General features: G+C 33.9%; 1 protein-coding gene across 1 annotated transcript in view; it reads left to right on the top strand.

Moving 5' to 3' along the window:
- SHOC2 (soc-2 suppressor of clear homolog (C. elegans)) overlaps nucleotides 1–16248 on the top strand; it is a 104668-nt gene continuing 88420 nt past the window's right edge. The window contains exon 1 of the mRNA XM_011967535.1: nucleotides 1–113. The gene's annotated coding sequence lies outside the window, so the exon portion shown is untranslated. The remainder of the gene's footprint in view (nucleotides 114–16248) is intronic.

The following is a 16248-nucleotide window of genomic DNA, read 5'->3' as shown; positions in this document are numbered from 1 at the left end:
CCGGCGGACAGTCTCGCTCTTCTCAGTTCCCGGGGGCCCCGGGCCCAGTCCGCAGGGCGCCCAAGTCGTGTAAATCGTTGGCGAGGGCCCGGGCGCAGCGGCGGTCATACAGGGTGGGGTCTCTTCGCGCCCCCTCCCTAGAGCCCACCTTGCTTTCCCGTTCTCCTCTCCCTGAAAACCCTTTGAGTGAAGAGTGCTGGATCGGCTCTGGGTGTGTTGCCTGGCGAAGCGAGTTGTAGCCCTTCGAGACCGCCTCGTAGAACATGCCGGATGGCAACCTCTCCCCGTGATAGCATAGCTTTTAGGGAGAGAGGAAAAGTAGTCTCACTCTCCCCCGACTCCCCCAGGCTTATAACACAAGAGGCTTCGGGGCAGGACGATTTTTTCCCCCAGCCCCTCAATATCCATTGTTTTTGTACCATCCCCCTCCCCCCATGCCTAGGTGGAAGAGTAATGACTCCAAAGCATTAATTTGCCTTTCTTTCTCTTTATTTCTTTTCTTTCTTTTTCCTCTTTCTTTGTTTTTCTCTTCTTCCCTCCTTTCTTTCAGCAGGCAGTTTGTGTTATTGTGGAATTATGGATTTACAAACAGGTGGGATAAATACCGATTCGGGAGCTAGAAAGAAGATGCTTTGTGTGTGTGTTTAAGCCCTTATAGTTGGCTGTTTGATTTTCTTGTCTGTTGCTTTGTATCGTAATGGGGGTGATGAGAATAAAAGAGGAAGCACTGTTTTGCAACCTACCCAAAGAAATATTTTCGAAGTCTCTGGGGATGCTGAAGCAAAATTAGGTTGCAAATGTGGACTGTATAGTATTTGCCTCCAGCGTGATAACTACCAGCAGTGTCTAGGCTTACACCTGTGTCATTTCGTATACTTTTCGTCGATACCGAGTGCGTCTAGTTTCTTGTCAAGAGGGACTACTATATCAAAAGCTTTTTGTTATGTTTTTCAGAATCCTAAGGTACACTTGTGTAACCAAGTGTTTTTTGTAACTAAATGCAGCAAAAACTGAAAACTAGTTTTAATTTTAAAGACCTCAGTTTATTAGTGTACTTACTAATCTTTACTCTCATCCTCCATGCCATGGGCTGTAGAACTGTTACTGTGTACTTGAAGAGACTTAGCTATGTCATCCAATTTGTAACATTCAGTAAGGTTATATTTATAATTTGAATTTATCAAGTGTTGATGTTTTGCTATGTGACAGTGAAAAGAATTTTAGGAATAAAGCATGCAAATGACCATTCTCATATGAAACTTAAATTGAGTATGATAAACCTTTTATCTATTTGGACATAAAGTATACTGTAAACTTTTTATGTAATTACAAATACCCATTTGAAAAATAGACAAAAATAAAGACAAAACTAAATAAAAGCTTCGTCTAAGATTTGTAACTTTCAAATGGCTGAAATTTAATATAAAGCCAACATATAAAACAATATTGAAATCCCAGTTTCAAATTATGGACATGTCTTTAAGGGTATGGCATTTTCCCAAGGTGCTTGTTCAGTTTTATTTTTAGTTTTTAATTTTTATGGGTACATAGTAGGTGTTTATGGGTTATATGAGATATTTTGATACAGGCATACAATGCATAATCACATTAGAGTAAATGAGGTATCCCATCATCTCAAGCATCTACCCTTTGTGATGCAAATATCCAATTATACTCTTAGTTATTTTAAAATGTACAATTAAATATATTGAGCATGGTCACCCTGTTGTGCTATCAAATACTAGATCGTATTCTTTGTGTTTTTTATATCCGTTAACCATCCCCACATTCCCCCTTCAGTTTTTGAAGAAACAGCTACATTAAAAGTTGACATTTCTGATTACTCATTATTAATATAATTTTTAAGTTTAAAAATTTTCTCATAAATTATTATGGATTAAAGAGTGATATTAAAATATACATTAGTAGTTTGCAGCTAGATCTTTTTTTTAGTTTTTAAACTACCGTATTCAGAAAGTTCATCAGAAAGATCAGAAAAACATCATCAGAGCTGTTTTTCTGGTAGTTGTAGCAAGTAAAGGTCATGCATCAACTTGTGAACTACAAGCCAGTTGGAAATTTGAAACATTTCATGTTTAAATAGAAACATGAAAATTACAAATTCCTATGTCATACTGGCTGGAATTAGGCTTTTAAAATGATACTGTTTTTTTCTGTGACTTGGGTCAGGGAAGAATGACTTTTCTCTCTCCACATCAGAGAGACATAAACTGGAATTGTATGTGGAATATTTCCAAAGATGGTTTCCGAATAGTGGTTGGTATAGTTATTGCTTTGACTTACCTGTATGAATTATGGAGGATGAGTGAATAAAGCTGAAATTCTTTATTATACAGGTGGATAAATTATAGTCATATTTGCCTTAAAAATACTCATTTTCAATATTTGTTGTATAATTTAATATTTCTGGAAGACTGTTCTTTAAACTGTTCAGATATTTTGATTTTTTTGTAAAAATATTTAAATACAAAAATCTGTGTTTTGACTAAAAGATATAAACTCTATATGTAGATATAAGGATGCATATTTTTGGAGGCTGAAGATTAAGTGAAATATATCTTTAGAATTTGGTTTACTGTATCATTCATGTATCTTTCATGTTTGGAAAAGCATAAGATTTATGCTGATAACAAAATAAGATTTAAAAAAACCCCAAACAATAACAACAAAACAAGTTAACTCACAAATCCTTCAGTGAGTTCTGAGATTTGTAGCTTGGACTTGGGAGAATTCTGCTACTTGTTTATAAAATATCAATTGATAGAGGAAATTTAAATATAAATTGGATATTTTGACATTTCTTAAGATTAGTAGGGATTGGTATTTTGCTATAGATGAATAGATGGAAACTGTAATTTAGAAGTAGAATTATACATTAAGTACTTTTATGTGATAAATGAGTACTTCAAATAGTAAGTGAGTTGATATTTTTGCTTGTTGGTAGACCTTTATTTCATGCTTTATAGGTTATGCATTAGACATATAAGTTGGCTGAATCTTAGACTAATTTATGGACGTATATCATCATCTGCTATTCTTGTAATCCCCTATTTTAACTGCTTGGCTTTCTGAATTTTGTTTCATTTACTTGTTACACTGCATCAAAGTCATGCCCTGTAGATCTTTTTTGAAATATTTTCTCTTAATATAGTAAATTTTTATGTTTTCTGACTGTCTAAACTGACTTTTAAAATCTGAATAATTTCTAAATTACAGATGACCTGTGGTATGCTTGAACTTCATATATTATAGAGTGTTTTTAAAAGTGTTTATTATTGCAGGTTGAAACATACATACATAAGTCTGAGAAACTTTTATGTTCTAAAATATGTAATTGAATTATTTTAATATAAATCAGTGTTCATTCTGATTTTGTTTGGTATTTTCCCCCGGGTCTCAACTTTTTAACACAGCATCTTTAATTCAGCAAAGCAAAATTTATACACACAAAGGGATATTCTGATTACCAAAGTTTATACACACAAAGCAAAGTTTATACACACAAAAGGATCCTTAAGCTTTTGAGATGATGGTAGCATATGTGCTTCTTGAGAAAGCATGCAGTTCCCATTATCAAGACTTAAAAGAACACTAATTCATTTTCACACTGTATATCTCATTCCAACTTCTCTAAAGGTCAGAACTGCAAAAAGTAGTACATGCTCTAAAAGCTAAGGATTCATTTATAAGAGTGAACATACTGCTTGTAGCTAAAACATTACAGGAGACCTTTAAAAAGGGTATAATTGGTCTCTGTGTGAAATGAACCTGAAATATTTTTATAAATTATTTCTGCATGACTATCTTTTGTTTATAGCACTAGGAAGACTTCTAATGTTTAAATACTTTATTTGCCCTCAATTATTATTTAAAATTCCTGTAATTTTAAGTAATTTTACAGCTGACAAAGATAAATCTTTTCTTTTAGTTTTTCTAATGTCTTGGAGGTAAAGTGGAAATTGCCTGTTCTGACACATAATTTCTACAACTTGGAGTTAATTTGATCAGTTAAATTTGTTTTTTTCAGTTTCCAGTTTTGTGTTGTATAACACTTCTTCCTGCTTTCAGTACTTTCTCAGTCTTGCAAATAGTCTTTAACTTTTCAATTTTGTTCTATAAATATTTCTCAGTAACTACAGTTTCACATTCACCAATGTCATGGAACTTCTGCTGAATGCCATGTGTGTCCCAGGCTCTCTGGATACAGAGATAAATATGTTTCCTTCTTTCAGTAAGTTCAGAGTTTGTTGCATGAACTGGACAAGTCAATAGTTAATTGTTAAACAATGTGACACATGCTTTTAACAGCAGTATACACTGGCAAACTCAGATGAGTTAAGACTCAGACTGCACATATAACTGGCAATGCCTACTGGAGGACAGGACTGCAACAAACACTTGAGGAATAAGTAGGATAGAGGAGGGTAGTAAAAGCACAAAGGTTAGATATGTTTAGGTCCATTTGGACAATTAGAGAAGAATAACAGTTTGGATTCTAATAATAATATTGGTTATACGGTAATATTAGGTTACATGGTAATATAAGCTTCGGTTACAGCTTATATTATTGTTAATAGTAATATTTCTTATGTTCCTAATTTTATTTGGGCTTTGAACTGCAGATCTGTATTAATGTTGACCATACTATTAAAGCTTTACCTTCAACACCTGTGAAAAGAAGGGAAACATTTTCACTTATTTTTCATTAATATTTTAATTAAATACAAGGAGAATATATCAGTGTAACGTGGGTAATAATTCCCAGGTTTAGAACTTGGATAATGATAATGTTTCAAAATCATACTTAAGGCTGGGCGTGGTGGCTTACACCTGTAATCCCTGCACTTTGAGAGGCTGAGGCTGGTGGATCGCTTGAGGTCAGGAGTTTGAGACCAGCCTGGCCAACATAACGAAACCCCGTCTCTACTAAAAATACAAAAAATTAGCTGGGCGTGGTGGCAGGCACCTGTAATCCCAGCTATTCCAGAGGCTGAGGCAGGAGAATCTCTTGAACCCTGGAGATGGAGGTTGCAGTGAGCCGAGAATATGCTACTGCACTCCAGCCTAGGTGACAGAGTGAGACTCTGTCTCAAAAAAATTAAAAAAAACATACTTAAATATCTTTTGTCAGCATTTATGTTTCATGTTAAGAGTAACATTTATTAACTTCCTTAGAATTCTTAGTGAAGTTTTTTTTTTGTATAATCATTTAAAATGTACTCTTTTTTGAGTATACGTTAAAAAATACCTTCCATACTTACTTGACAGTGCCTCTCTTTAGGTAAGTCAGACTGTATGGTCAACAGTTATATCCTAGAAGCAGACTTTGTAATTGTCTTGTATGATTTAAAAGTTTTCTAAACTTGAGAATTGAGTAATTTTTCATGCAGTATTTTTTGAGTTTTTTTGTTTTTGAGACAGGGTCTCTTTTTCATGCAGTATTTTTTTGTTGTTTTTGTGGTTTTTTGTTTTGTTTTGTTTTGAAGACAGGGTCTCGCTCTGTCATCCAAACTAGAGTGCGGTGGCACAATCATGAGGCTCATTGCAGCCCTGACCTCCTTGGCCTCAAGTGATCCTCCCACTTTAACCTCTCGTGTAACGAGGACTACAGGTGTGTGCCACCATGCCTGGATAATTTTTCTATTTTTTGTAGAGACTAGGTTTTGCCGTGTTGCCCAGGCTGGTCTCAAACTCCTGAGTTCAAACAGTCCACCTGCCTTGCCCTCCCAAAGTGCTGGAATTACAAATGTGAGCCACCACGCCTGACCTTTCATGCAATATAATTTAATACTTCTTCCAGGGCATAGTGAGGCCTAATTTTGATGTCCCAAACTCCATTCCCTGCAAAGTGCCATAGTTTTCTATGTTGAAACACTCATTTGCATTTCTTGATCCTTGTAATTATTTTTATTATAGAAATTTGAGAAATTTCTTTTTAAAATACTCATATTTTAGCAATTGCCTTAAACATGTTGTGACACCTCATTTATCTTGAGATTACTTACTAGGAAACTAAAACTATCTGGTGTCATCTGCTTGGTTACTACCTCATGAACTCTTCATGTGGCTAAACTCTAATCACCCTTCAGGCTTCAATTTTGTATCCCATCCTTTGGGAGACCTTCCTTTGATCCCTAGTTAGGTTCTTCTGTTTTAAGGTGTCCTAGTGCTTGTACTTCCTTTTTTGTAACACTATTTTTGTAATGATATGTTTGATGTCTGTCTTTACTGCTAGACTGTAAGCCTCAAGATGAGCATTGAATATGTCTGTCTGTCTTACTGTTCCACCAGTATACAATGTCTAGACTTTGTAGGCTCCAAGTGGAAAAATTAGTTTTAGATGAAGAGTCTACAGCTCCAAAACAAACTGAACAGGCCCAAAGGAAGAACAAAGAGATGTCATAATGTTCTTGTTTTTAAACACACATTTTCTGTTCTTAGAGTCCGTCAAGCCTTAATTCAGGCATTTTTATTCTCACATAGTGTACAATTTTTAAAAGTTTGGTAACCAAATGTAAAAAGGACTGAAATTACTCCTAGAGGCATAACAGAGTTGAAAATAAGAGCAGAAGAAAAACACTCAAAAAGCAGATGCAAGACATTTTGTAAAAACAGCAGTTTATAGCAATTTAATGTTATGACAAATAGAATATTTCAAGACACTATTTGTTTTATACATAAAATAGTATAAAAATAATGATCTAGGATCATGAAGAAGAGATTATTAGATATTAGTAAATTTTGTTAATGATAACATAAGATCATGTATTTTGGAAAAATTCCATTCAAAATGATACAATTTAAAACTTACTGTGTTAAGCTTTTCTTACTGGAAAGGCTTGCTTAATGAGGTAAAACATACTAGGTAACAGTATTTATTGAACAAAATTAAGTTGAAACAAATTATCTGAAAGTACTGAATCAGTGCAGTATAATATACCACCTTATAATTTGTAGAGGTAGATGTTATACTTATTATGTGTTTATTTACTTTGCTATGAAATATGTAAAATTGAGTAGCAACATGTTTTTCTTGATCCACTTCTAATGAAAACATAACCTGTTGCATTGATAAGACAAAATAGCTAAGTATTTCTTCCACTTTTATCTGTTAAAGAAAATAAGCTTAATTCCTTGGCATTTCCTGGTTACCTGGACTGGGAAAATTAGGTTGAAAGTCATAGTTCTTTGCTAAAAGTATGTGGTGTCTGACAGATTGGGTGACCTGAAATAGATTATATTTAATTCAGTTTGGGTTTGTATATATCTGGGAGATATATATATATGGTGAATTCAAAATTTATATTCATATATATATATATATATGGTGAATTCAAAATTTCACCAGAGCTTTATATCTGGTTCAAATAAATTATGTTTTATTTAAATATTGCGACTCTTGAAGTCTGTGACTATAAGGGTAGGTGGGAGAGCTAGTTATTTTGCTCCTAAAAGAAATATTGGTTTATCTACCTTGTGCTAATTGCAACTCTAAACTCACAGAAATGGGATGCTTATATACTAGGCGGCTTAAAATAGTAAGGTTTTATGATTTAATCTTGAAGACATTTATTTCTGTACTTTGGAAGTAGTGATTTGAAATTCTTAATACTAGAAAATGGCCTAGTTTCAGAACACCCACTAAGCAACTGTGGGAACTCAGTATGCTAAATGGCTGGTAGTGCTGCAGTATTTTTTAAAATTTCCCCACCTCCTGTTATGTAATAGCTTATAGTAGTACAACAGAATATGAGTATTTGGGACAAGAACAAAGCATATTGAAACCTCAAAATGATGTGAGATTGTGTCAGGCTTTGTGTTGGGCACCAAGCACCTTAAGATAGTCAGATATAATGATGGTTAGTGAATGTTTGAATAAATCAGGTGGTAATGTTTTAGGTTGCAAATAAGGTTTATGAAAATAATTATTTGGAGGCTTGAGAAAAATGACTTTTAAAATGGAGTCACTATTTTTAAAACACAACACTCTTTTATTAGGAAAAGTTTGATAACTCTGATATAAATATTCCGATGATGGTTGTGTACAATACTTAAAGCTTTTAGTGAAAATAATTTTTTTTTAAGTATTTCCCCTGGCTGAGTGTGGTGGCTCACACCTGTAGTCCCAGCACTTTGGGAGGCTGAGGTGGGTGGGTCACCTGAGGTCGGGAGTTAGAGAACAGCTTGGGCAACATGGTAAAACTTCGTCTTTACTAAAAATACAAAAATTAGCTGGGCGCAGTGATGCATGCATGTAATCCCAGCTACTTGGGAGGCTGAGGCAGGAGAATCGCTTGAACCCGAGAGGCAGAGGTTGCAGTGAGCTGAGATCACACTACTGCACTCCAGCCTGGGCAACAAACAAAAAAAATATTTTCCCCAGACTGTTGTGCAACCCAGTCATTGTAGCATTGTTTCAGCCTATGAGAACCAGATACTGAAATTGATTAGAAACTATTAAAAAAAGGTTCAGTAGTTTTTATTTACTTTTTTATTCAGGAAAATATGTTTGTAAAGGAATTTGATGAAACATACTTTTACCAGCTTATTTTGTTAATTTATAAAGGGACCAAGTTGATCCTGCACTAGTTGTAAAAGATAGATTAATATTAAATGTTTCAGATAAAAGATTTTGTGATATGAAAAAGGATGGACTTAAATTTGTTTTAAACGTCAGCTGTATGGCAGGTGCAGTAGCTCATATCTGTAATCCCAGGAGTTTGGGAGGCTGAGGCAGATGGATCACTTGAGCTCACCAGTTTGAGATCAGCCTGGGCAACATGGTGAAACCCCGTCTCTACCAAAAATACAAAAATTAACAGGGTGTGGTGGCATGCATCTGTAGTCCCAGCTACTTGGGAGACTGAGGTGAGAGGATGGCTTGAGCCTAGGAGATGGAGGTTGCACTGTGCTAGATCTTGCCACTGTACTCCAGCCTGGGCAACAGATCCAGACCCTATCTCAAAAAAAGTCAGCTGTGTAACTCTTGTAGCGTTAGCTCTGTGAATAATACCTTAATGCATAGGAAAAAACTTGCCAGGCTTTTTCTCAGTTGGAACTCAATTGCACCTGATACTTGCATGTATATATGCGTATATATAAAAATTCCATAATATAGCAACAATGATCCTGTGCCAAGATCTTGAAGATTTTTATTTTATCAAAGAAAGCTGAAATTGTTTAATATAATTGAATTTTCTTTTATTTTGTCATATTCAAATTCTTTGCAAATTGATAATCTGTAAATAGTAGATTCATGTGGTAAAAATAAAAATTGTTCATTAGCACATCTTATGGCCATTATCCAGTTTTTATAACTAATTATGCAAATTGATAATATTTGAGTTGCTTCCAAGAGAAACCAAGAATCACTAATATCAACATTTTTTTCTTCCTGGCATGATTTAAATAGTATATCACTTGCTACTTGCAAATTACTGTATGATTTACATGTTTGTGGTATGGAAATTTTTTCATATCAAAGCTTCTTTAGCCTATGTGGGAATCTTATTTTGAGATTTTCTTAATCTGCTTGAACTGCTATAATAAAATACCATAGACTGTGTGGCTTAAATGACAGTATATATTCTCACAGTTCTGAAGGCTAGAAAGTCCAAGATTGAGGTGCCAGCCGTTTCTGTTCAGAGCAAATGAAGAGTCTCTTACAGATGGTGGTCTTCCTGCTGTATCCTCAGTTGGCAGAAAGTGAGAGAGCAAGTTCTCTGGTCTCCTCTTACAAGGGCATTAATCCCATTATGAAAACCCCACCCTTGTGACCTCATCTAAACCTAACTACCTCCCAAAGGTCCCATCTTCAAATACTATCACATTGGAGGTTATAGCTTCAGCGTAAGAATTTGGGAAGGACACAATTCAGGACATAGCAGGATTATATTCACAAGATAGTAGATAATACATACCAGTTGGGAATTGTAGGATTGTGTTTAATGTGTTAAATTACAAAAATAAAGTATCCCTTTATGTATATTAAAAAATACAAGCAAGAGCTGCCTTTCAGTATCTTGAGTAACTTCTGATGGGAGAAATTCCTTATTACCCTTAAATTGAGTATGGCTGCTTATTATGTTTCTTTTGATCTTATATGAGGAAGATTTTTGCTTTGTGATATTTTTAAAAATGTAATACAGAGATAAATGAGATTATATTTTTAAAACCCAAACTATATAAGTTCTATTTAATAAACCAAATTGTTAGGATAGTATATAAATAGTTGAACGTAGAGGTCTTTCTCTAAGTCTCAAAAATGGACTATGTAAGTGTAAGAAAGGCTAGCTGTTTTATAATCATGGCAACTTACTAAATACTGACTGATACTCGAATATAAGATACCTTGAGACCACACATTCCTAGTCTTGTTATTAATAGTGCATTTATTTTTGTTCATTTTTTTTCTGACAGTTTCTGATAGTTAATAGAGTGAGTAATGGAAAGGATTTATAATGAGATAGACCTAGTGAAGAAATGTATGGCTTTATATGTACAAAAAGGTAGTAGTTAAATTTAATTAACATTTTTTAGCTTAAAAGATCTGAAAATCTTTTTTTCTTTGAAAATACTGTGTTGAATATTGTAGTCATCTTAGTGTATGTAGCAGTTAAATTTTCTTTTTTGCTTTACACTGGTAATTAAATAACTAGACTTTTTTTTTTAATTGCCAGTTTGCATGGGAAATGAGAAGTAAAGTATATCTTGGGAATACTTAAGTTGTGTATGACATATTTGGAGTTCCTTGGCAAGAAAGGCAATTTAAGCAAATATTCACAAGTAAATCTTTGTTTTTTTTGGGTAGTGTTTGGCATTTAAAACTTTTCAGATAATGTTTGGTCTTTTACCATTTGACGTTTACCATTATATCTTAGTCTTAGTACTTTTGAGACTTTTAAATCCCCTCTTCCCTACCCTGCCTTTTAACTGTTAGACTTTGGTGGAGAATTTTGCAATTTATGCATATGGTGAGTTGAAGTGTTGCACAAGAGAGCTGTAATCCCAATTATGGTTTATATTGTGGATTGGGTAAACAGGAATTTTCAGTTCTTTGCTCTAACTCTTGTTTTCCTAGAATATAAATTACACGTGAAGTCTTTTGCTTTCCCATAAGAAGTAATGCAGATTTCCTAAACAACTCCCATTTGCTACTATGTAAAATAAATCGGTCCCATGTCTCTCCATGTCTTTCCAAAGTATTTTATTTTGCTTCCTTACCAAGGAGAGAAAAAGTTGAATGAATGAATTTGAAGATATTATGAGTTGTGGACTCTTGACATAGTTCTAGTTAAATGGACAAGTGTAGAACATTTTCTTTTCGTGGACAGCCTTTAGCCATTGTCCTACCTCAGGTTTACTTGTGCTGCTTAAAGATGTACTTTTCCATTTCTCTGTAAACAGTAACATTCTTTTGAACATGTTAATTTTGGGTGTTTTCTCATTCTTTGGACCAATCTTTTGGTCTTCTAATTTTGAAAGTTCGCTTTTAAACTCTTAAACTGCAAAAAGATACAGCTTTACATGATTTAAGTGGGAGAGCTCTTTCTTTATATTTAAAAGAATAAGAAGCCTTTACATCATAATAAATAATGGGAAATAGAATTGAAATCTTGTCATTTTTAGGTATTCATGTTAAAATTTGAGTGACCTGGAGTTAATTTTAAGTAGGATATAGGGGAACTCCATGCATGAGGTGAAACCTTGTTTATTGTTCATTTATCATGTTATTCAACCAGTATTTATTGGGCATTTATTTTGTGCTCGATGGGTTCATAATGTTGTAGAGTACTTTATAGAGTAAAAATTGCTGTCTAGAATGGCAGATAAAGCCAAATTAGCAAGTATTTATTGTTCTTTCAATAAATATAAGTGTTTTATGTGCTAAGTATTGTCCTAAGTACTAGAGTACAACTGTGAAAAAGGCAGAAGGGTTCCTATTTTCCCATTACCTTTAAATGAGAGAGTCGGACAACTAACCTGCCAAGTCTAATAATAGCATGGTAAGTGTTCTGTTAGGGGAAGTTTTAAGTGGGAACACAGAGGAGGTGATATGCAGAAAGGCTTTTGAATAATTAGGAAAAGGCTTCCCAGACCTGTAAGCTGAGGTCTGAAGAGTAAGTAGGAGTTAGCTCAGTGAAGAATTGTAAATCTGTGTTTCTGGCAGAAGAATATAGCTTGTGCAAAGTCCTGGAGACAGGAGATAGAAGGCTCTGCCATGGGATGTGAAAGAAGTTCATGTGACCATAGTGCAAGATGGGAAATATTAAGAGTTGTGGCAAAAGTACGCAAGGACCAGATCTTCAAGACATGTGAATTATTATTAAGAAATTTGGGTTTAATCCTGAGGGCTGCCCTCAGTTCTTTTAATTGGACATTAACCTGATTAGATTTCAGTGTTTGAAAGATCACTAATTACAACATAGTGATTAGGTTAAGAATAGGATGGGAAAGTGAATATGATGAGACCAGTTAGAAGGCTATTAGAAGACAGAATTTGGTATACCTTGTAGCAGGGTAATAGCAGTGAGAATGAAGAGAAGCCAATGGCATTGAGAAATCTGGGGAGAAAAGTTGATAGGATTTGGTGATTGTCAGAATGTAAACATCGAAGGGGAGAGAGAAGTCAGGATGACACCACCTGAATTCCTGGCCCCCTTTCACCTTTTTTGGTTGATTCCTGCTTAGATGTTACATAATCTCTAAGGCTAACCTCTAAGGCTAACCTCCAAGGCTAACCTCCAATTCCCCTAACCTCCAAGGCTAATTCAAGTGCCTTCCCTTTGTGTGTCAGCAGCACTTACTCAACTTTTTTCTTGCTTTACTCACTTGTGTGTAAGCTTTCAGGCAAGGATTGTGCTTTATTGTTATTGCATGGTTTGCACCTTGCAAAGTGCAAGGTGTAGTAAGTACATTACACTTAGTATAAATGTTGACCAAATGAAAATATACTTTTTATATTTTATCTTTATAAAAATTTAAATATAATTGGAGAAAATTGGTTTTCTGAACTGCTAATGTTCAAAAACTTGTTTTACAACTTTAGAGTGAGTCATATCATTCCATGTACTTCTGAATGCCACTTGTAAAAACAATTTATATTTTAATTCTGGCTGGAAGTAGTAAATCTATTAAGTTCTTTATGGGTAATCATAGACTAAATGATCTCTGATTATTATATAGGTCTCTTATGCAGTCAGGTTTTCCTTGTAGGTAAAGTTTTAATTGGCTTTATCCTGTATCAGTTTAAAAATTAACGTAATGATTAGTGTTACATATATTTTATTTCAAAATGAGAGTATTTTTTTTTCTAATTATGAAAGGAGTGATTGCTCATTGTATATATTTAAAAGGTATACATATAGAGATAAAAAGTGAAAATCACCTGTAATTGAAGGATAGCATTGCTAACACTTTATGGATGTTCTTCTAGACTTTCAAAATTTTATATATATTTATGATTATATATGATTAAGTTAAAAGAAAATTAACAGTAAATACTTATGTTTGTGCAAGATAAGGTATTAATATCATTTATACAAAGAATCTTAATAGCCAGTATGTAGCCAAATAAACCAATAGAACTGGAATATTAAACTTCAATTATTACAGGAGACCAGGCGGGTAACATAAATTAGTGAACCCAGTAGGGGAAATATATGAGGTGGTTGAATTGGAGAACACTTGGAGAGGGCAGCTCCTTTTCAATGCCAGTTGATTTTCGACATTAAGAAATACAGAGCTGGGCGCAGTGGCAAGCACCTGTAGTCCCACTACTGTGGAGGCTGTGGTGGGAGGATCTCTTGAGCACAGGAGTTCAAGGCTGCAGTGCACACTGATCACACCTGTGAACAGCCACTGCACTCTAGCCTAGACAATGTGGTAAGACCCTGTCTCTAAAAAAACAAACAAACAAAAGAAATGTGGATCCAGTCCAGTGATGCCCGTATCTTTTGTTTTTTTTTTTTAATGAAAAGTTTAGATTTTTATGTGAGGCTCCCAAAGATTAAATTCTGGCAAATTAAAAAAGCCACAGTGTGTGTTAGGCACGATGTAGTTTTTAGCTGTGTTTTGTATGAATACCACAAACGGTGGAGGAATGGAAATATTTGTACACTTTTACTAATAATTACGTAGATGTAAATAATATATCATTTTTCATACATCAGATTGATGAAAATGATTACTAATTTACAAGACTGGAAGAGTATAAGTTGATGCAGGCTCTTTGGAAGAAGGCAGTTTGAAACTACATATAAAAATTTAAAATGCATATTAATTTGGACCTGACAGTTCTACTTTCAGGAATCTGCCTTACAGGAATATTAGTCCCTGTGGGGGAAGATTTATGTTCAGTGAAGCATTATATATCTTGGTGAAAACAAGATTAAAAAATGGAAAATAGAAACAACCTAATTATCACTTGATAATAGGAATGATTAAATTATGATATAACCATACCATATCACAAATCATTGTCAATGGAAAGATGAAATATGTCTGTATTCCCATGTGGAAAGAGTCTAGAATTTACTATTTCTTATTTATATATAAAAATTATAATTTATACACATAAAGTTATACTATGCTGTCATTTTTAATATCCATACAATATTGCATAGTACCATAACTTAGTCTATTGATGTACATTAGGTTATTTCCAATATTTTGCTGTTTATATGCACATTGCAGTGAACACTCCCTTTACATATGTCCTTGCAGTGTTGTCTCCTAAGATATGTTCCTTTTAAATTTCATATGGTGACAACATGAAATACCTGAACTCTGATATCTTGGGGATATACATTTACCTCTGAGAATTTGCTATTTGTATGACCCTTGAATTGAGTGAATGTAGCTTGGGCATGGTAGACAGAGAACTAACCAGAAAAGTGGCACTGTGTTTAGTCATCCTAGATTCTTTAAGAGTTTTAAAGGTAACTTAAGTAGTAGTTTTTGTCTAGTCCATACATGCATGTGGTGTAAAATTCAAAAAGTGTAGAAAGGTTAAGTAAATCTTTCTCCCACTCTGAAACCTCTTCTACCTAGTTTCTGTTCCTGGGAAACTACTATGAGTGTATTCATCCTTCTGCACATATTTTATACATATATGTGTATTTTATGCACGTATATGTATATTTTATGCACATATATGTATATATTTTAAGTTTTTTGTAAATGATAGCATACTATGCTGTTCTACAGTTCACTTTTTCTCACTTAACTGTAATAATATCTAACACTTACCTAGTGCTTTGTTCTAGGCTCTGTTCTAAAGTGTTTTTGTATTGATTACTAATCTTCATCACAAACGTGAGAAGTAGGTAAATATTATTCCCTTATCACAGAGGAACAAACTGAGGCACAGAAACTTTAAATGACATGCTAGTAAGTTGTCAGCTGGAAGGTGAACTCCAGCATCCGGCAGTTTGGCTCTGGAGTCTTTTAGCCCATTTGCTATACAAACTCAATTGTTGCCCTATTCTTTTTATTAACTACATAGTATTCCCTTGATAAACTTTAATTTATCTAACTAGGTCCTAGTAGGTGGACATTCAGGTGTTTCCATATATTGCTGTTACAGATTATGCTAGTGTGAATATCCTTGTGCTTATAAATGCCTGTGTCATTTTGAATATGTAAATCTCTATTTCATTTTCATCCATTCAGATTTGGGGGTTAGGGGAGTCTTGTGTTCATATAGTTACATTCTATTTTGAGATCTAATCTGAGACTTTTAAAAAATGAATTTATTTAGCTCATTTGTATTTATTTTAGCATTATGGTTGTAGCCTCATCTTTTATAGCTAATGGACTAAGAGATGAGGTATATTAACAATGGAAATATACTTAAAGATGTAAAGCAGTACAGTATAAAGCTATTAGCATTCCTTAATCTATTTATTCTCACGTTTTGTTGGTTATATAAAAACATTATCAGGAATTGTAACAATTACTTTATATTCTGTAGCCATTGCCATAGTTTTAGACCAATAGTTGAGTGCATTCAAATGCTCAAAGTTTGTTCTTTCAGATAGTTTTTTAAAAATCTTTTAGATGGCTGAACTTTATCGTCGAGTATTTTCTTAAAGTTTATGAAAACAATATTCCTTAGGGTTTTGTATATTTAGTGATGTTTAACTGTTGGTTTCATGCTGGGGATAAATTCTTGAATACTCTAGATATTGCTTCACTGATTTTTTTTTTTTTTTTTTTTTTTTTTTT

Source organism: Mandrillus leucophaeus, unplaced genomic scaffold, assembly GCF_000951045.1.
Source record: "Mandrillus leucophaeus isolate KB7577 unplaced genomic scaffold, Mleu.le_1.0 Scaffold80, whole genome shotgun sequence".
In the NCBI taxonomy this organism is placed as follows: Eukaryota; Metazoa; Chordata; class Mammalia; order Primates; family Cercopithecidae; genus Mandrillus; species Mandrillus leucophaeus.
This window is presented reverse-complemented; position numbering and strand designations above follow the sequence as displayed.